Source organism: Pangasianodon hypophthalmus, chromosome 20 (assembly GCF_027358585.1).
Source record: "Pangasianodon hypophthalmus isolate fPanHyp1 chromosome 20, fPanHyp1.pri, whole genome shotgun sequence".
Classification (NCBI taxonomy): Eukaryota; Metazoa; Chordata; class Actinopteri; order Siluriformes; family Pangasiidae; genus Pangasianodon; species Pangasianodon hypophthalmus.
In genome coordinates this window covers 621,159-626,423 of record NC_069729.1, presented here as the reverse complement: position 1 = coordinate 626,423, position 5,265 = coordinate 621,159, and the positions used below count along the sequence as shown (strand labels likewise).

The 5,265-nt window shown below is 44.4% G+C and overlaps 1 protein-coding gene across 1 annotated transcript in view; it reads right to left on the bottom strand.

Annotated features, from left to right (window-relative positions):
* Positions 1 to 2,227, bottom strand: part of nbl1 (NBL1, DAN family BMP antagonist) — an 8,378-nt gene extending 6,151 nt beyond the window's left edge. The window contains exon 1 of the mRNA XM_034314258.2: positions 1,971 to 2,227. The gene's annotated coding sequence lies outside the window, so the exon portion shown is untranslated. The remainder of the gene's footprint in view (positions 1 to 1,970) is intronic.
* Between the last annotated feature and the right edge of the window lie 3,038 nt (positions 2,228 to 5,265).

Sequence of the window (5,265 nt, the reverse complement as noted above, 5' to 3'; positions counted from 1 at the left end):
AACGTAGTGCACTTCAGGTCTAATGAAGAACCCGGTTCTTGTGCGCTGTTTAAATACACTGTATAGGGAATTAAATAATGGCTGATTGGTCGCTTCAGATGTACACGAGGTCATGGGAAATTTTTACTAATGCAGCTCTATGCATATAAACTTGACTTTCGGAATTTAATACTGAATTAAATCTATCAGATTATTAATAAAAGATCATTAGCCATGATTCAGTTTGGAGTTCCTCTCAAGATCACAGCGCGTGTAAAATACTCTCACGAAAATATGATGTGAAACACAATCGAAATAAACCTCCAAACCCAACCGTCTAATAGCACATGCCACTGCTGGATCGAGGGTGGACGTCAGATAAGATCAGATCAGATAAGAACAGATAAGATCAGATCAGATCAGATGTACCTTTACTGATCTCCTGTAGAGGAAGTTCAGGATCAGTTGCGTGATGTTGAACTACACCTCCTGCCTCTGACACGCTGCAGTGTGCCGCACAAGCCCAGTCCTCTCATCACATCGTTAAATGTGGAAATATAAAGAACTCGTTTCTGATCTTTCACTCTCTGATGTAAAACGATTAAAGGTGATGTGTGATGTGTTTTTTTATGTTTTTACGTGTTCTTTTATTTTGCTATCAATTTGTTAAGACCAGTTTCAGTACTAGGCCTAAAATTCTGCTAATTCACTAGGAATTATTCTGAGAATTCTGAGTCACTGGCCAAAAAAGGTTAGGAATATCCATATACTCGACATAAAGTTCACCTCACACACACGTCATGTGTTATAGACTCCATACTAACTGCTAGTTTATTAGCTAGCGCAGGATCAGTGCAGTGAAACTCAGCTCAGTGTATGTGGAGTGTGTTTAAAAGTTTCTCCACCCTGCATAGCGCACTACATGTAGAGCTCTAGTTCATGTTTCAGGCCTTCGTGTTTGTGTTGGTTATAGCGTGTGTGCAGCTCGGTATCGAACAGGTCATAACAGGAAACCTGCAGAGAGATTTGGCTTTCGGTCTCTGATTTGTTCCAGAACAGATGAAGTATCGCCTGAAGAAACACACAAACTCCGCTCCAATGAAAACTTCACAAAGGGCATGCGAGAGGGCTATAAAAATACCTCTTTATAAAACTATTATTCTGATGTGTTGGATTGTGTGTGTGTGTGTGTGTGTGTGTGTGTGTGCATAACAGCTCTGTTGTTCAGGACGGTTTTGCTCCAGTGGTGTGTCACAGCTTCAGAGAGTTTTAATGAGCTTCAGAGAGCTCACATGGCCGACACAGAGAGGCACAAAGAGAGAGGGAGAGAGAGAGAGAGAGAGAGAGAGAGAGAGAGAGAGAGAGACGGACTCCACCTGACTCCAATAAACCAGAACACACCACAGCGTATCAACATGTCTCCAAAATGTCTTCACCACGTCCCCCGGGGACTGTATGTTTAACTGAGGAGACACTAAACGCCCCGCACTCGTGTTTCTTTTCCTTCCAAGACACAAGCGGCGTGTCAGTAACTGGCCCCGAGCCCCGCTTCGGCTAAATAACATTCCTCTCTGATTCAATATTCCTGTCCAGAGTGGACGTGGCCCGCGGGACGCTGCAGGAGAAACGAGGACGAGCTGGGAGGAGAGCAAAGATCTGAGTCCATGGTAGGAGTGAACGCTTTAACGCTTGGCGAAGTCATGCAAGTTTGGGCTAAAGGACCTAGAGATATAATCAGATCTCTCTCTCACACACACACACACACACACTCTCCCTGGTGTTATTCAGCACACTCTGGTGTTCAGATGGATCTGAATTAACCCTGTAAACAGTTGTTTAGGTGTAACTCAGAGTTGTAATGGAGCCATTGTTTAATAAGCTTCACTCTGCAGAAGTTTTCAGACTTGATTACACAAACACGCAGTGATAATTCTTTCATACGAGCTGCAGTGATAGCAGGCTGCTGTGTGATGGAAGTGGAGGTGACGTACCGCTCAGAGCCGCGCACCAAGCCGCAGCACACACTCCGGGAGCCCGCGGAAGCGCCGCCACAGCCGCCGGACGCTGGGATGTCGCTGAGGCAGGAGGAGGAGGAGGAGGAGGATGAAGATGAGGAGGAGGATGAGGATGAGGATGATGGAAGATCAAACGGAGTAGAGCACAGAAAGCGCACGGACTCTCCCCGTGAAGAGAGAAAGCAGTGCGGCGGCACTAACGGTAACTCTATCTGACTCTCTCCGGTAGATCCTCCCTCCCTCCCCGCTCCCCGCCCTCCCCCTCCGTTACTCTCCCTCTCTCTCTCTCTCCCTCTCTCTCTCTCTCTCTATCAGCACACGGACAAGTTCTCTTTCTTTCTTCTTACAAGAACACACTCACTTTCTCACTGACACCCTGTTAATGAAACACACACACACACACACACACACACACAAAACCATTGGCGAAAATGTTTATGTAACATGTAGGGAAGGAGTCTCCAGTGTCAGCGCTTTGTAACAGTCAGAGGTAAAGCTGGAACTTCAAGTTTTCCGACATCTTCAGGAGTTTACATGTTTTCTTAGCTGTTTCTCACTAAAATGTGTAACAAGCTACGATTTTCTTTTAGTCTCATTAACTTCAAGTGAGAGAGAAGAGAGAGTTTATAGCTGTTTATAGCTGTTTATAGCTGTTTATAGCTGCTATAACATAAGCGACAACAGGAACTAACTCGTTTCACCGACATTAGATGTGACTATGTTCATTAAAGTTCATTAGTAAGTAAGACAGTTGTCATTGTTGAGAAGTTGCTGCGGTATAAGAGGAATAAAACTCTTGGGGACGTCAGTAACTCTGCATCATCACCTCACCTCAGGGTGGATTATTTTCCTGTAACAGCACCACACACAGTGTTTTATTCCTTATACATGCCACTCTGTGGTGACTTGCACACCGAGTCTGCTCTGTGTCGGTACGAATAAAAAACACGCGTCATAATCACATGAGATTCGGGTTTAAAGTAGGTGTAGTGTGTATACGGTAATATACATCTGTTAGAAAAGTAAGGTAACGTCTCCTGCAGCTCGTCTCATCTTAACGTAATTAAAAGGAATGAACAGAAATGAAGACACTGTGTCTGGTCCTCTGTCTCGTCTCCAGTCTCAGGCGTGTGAAACCTCCTCCAGACCTGCTCTCAGTCTGACCGAGAGGAAAACGCTGTCAAAACAGAGCTGAGGGTCGGTTTGTTCAAACACAAACTACAAAACCACAGAAACCCCAGGTTTGGATTCCAGAGCTCGAGTTCTCTCTGAAGTCCAAAACGTTTCCAAATCAAATCGTTTAGCACTAAAAGCTTCAGGAAGCCAAACAGACGAATAAAACTCACATGCTCGTGTTTTCTCTGAAGGACGCGTGTAGGCGGCTTCACACACTCTTCATTCGCTCGCTGGATTCTCCCCGAGCCGTCGCTGAGATAAACACCAGGTCCTGCTGAAGTTCTGCGTGGTTCTGAGTTTCACCATTTTAACAATAAAACTGCGTTTCCGTCTTAGCAGCAGCAACATTTAGATATCTGAATGTGTGTGAGTGAGCAGGCGTTTACTGTTAACCAGTAACCACAAGGCTGTAGGTTCAAATCCCATAGAATCTGTGAAATTCCACCGCTGTTAATGAAATTACTATCATGCACATAGTGCCTTGATCACTGGCAGCTACCAGCTTCCCTTCCCCGTTAGCCGTGTTAGCATGCTAGTCAACACTTCCCTTAAAACATGTTGATGAAACACTTGTCTCAGATTAAAAGACCCTTGCGTTTACGTTTTTATCACTGTATTCTGTACATGTGAGTGTAAAACCATGAGGTTATGGGGTTAGATCCCTCTCTGCACCACAGCTATGAGAGCCAGGTGAAATCTCAACCTGGTGAGAACGGTTTCGTTCCCTCCCTGCGGCCGGTGACGAGAGATCCAGCGCAGCATCTGCTGGATTCAGAGTCGAGCTGAAACACGGGATCAAAAACACAGACGTGTGGAAAATCCATCAGTGTTTTATTAAAGCACTCTGGCAGTTCTCTTTAGAAGTTCCAAAAAAACAGCTTCAGTCTGGGAGGTGACACGAACCTGATCCACGGGGATTTAGGTTCGAACCCGTCGCATCAGAGGCCTGGAGGTTTTAATATTCAGCTGAAATTTAATTTCATGCACGTAATGAAAAACAGCTCTGAAAAAGCTGGCGGGTTTCAGGTTGGAGTTACAGAACCCACACGGTTCCACACTACGGCGAGGTTCTCTGCAGGCAGGGTGAGAACCAGCGGAGTGCTGTAGGGAAGAGCCGCGTGCAACTTCTCAGTGTGTGTGTTAGTAACCGTAACCGTAGAAACAGGCTGATATTACATTATAAAACAGGAATAAAACAGTCGGAGGCGTGCGATTATGGGAAAATAATCAACACCAGGGTGCAGAGTTACTGTCACGACCCCAACGTTGATTACTTTCCTGTAACAGCACGACCCCAAGTGCTTTATTTCTCTTACACCACAGCAGCTTACCAACAATTACACTTATAATTTATTAATGAATGACACATCATACTTTTTATCTGTTTATTTAATTAGTTCCATTTAATGTTCACATATAGTTAGTTCCTGTTGTTGCTTACGTTATAGCAGCTATAAACAGTCGTTCCCTCACCAGCCTCTTTATTCTCTCTCCTGAAATTAATAATAAAAAAAAAGACGTCGGAAAACTTCGAGTTCCAGCTTTACCTCTGACTGTTACAAAGCGCTGACACTGGAGACTCCTTCCATACATGTCACATAAACACATTTCTCCTTACAGAGTCTGTTTATTATGAACGGAGCGTCTGCTGTACACGTCCCTGTGAATGAGCTGTTACTATAGAAACGATAACGTATTAGAACGAGTGCATTAATATAAACCTGCGCTACTGTCAGAGCTGCTGTTAGAGAGAATTAATCAACACCTCCTGACCAATCAGAGTGCAGGATTTAAGAGTATCTGTATATTATAATGCAGTATGATGTATCTTCAGAGAATGACTCCATGTTTGTCTCTTATTGATGTCCAACTGGTGAACGAGTCGTTCTTTTGAGTTGATTCTTTTTCAAGATTTGTGAATCTGTCTAACTGATTCACAAGCCCATCTGTCTCGGGGTGTGTGTGTGTGTGTGTGTGTGTGTGTGTGGTGTTTACGCAGCGTTAGTGTTTATGAATTCTAGAACAATTCTAAAGATTTATCCTCCGTGCACTGAGCCCTGACTGGCGAAATCGAAACAAGCCAATAACGCACTCA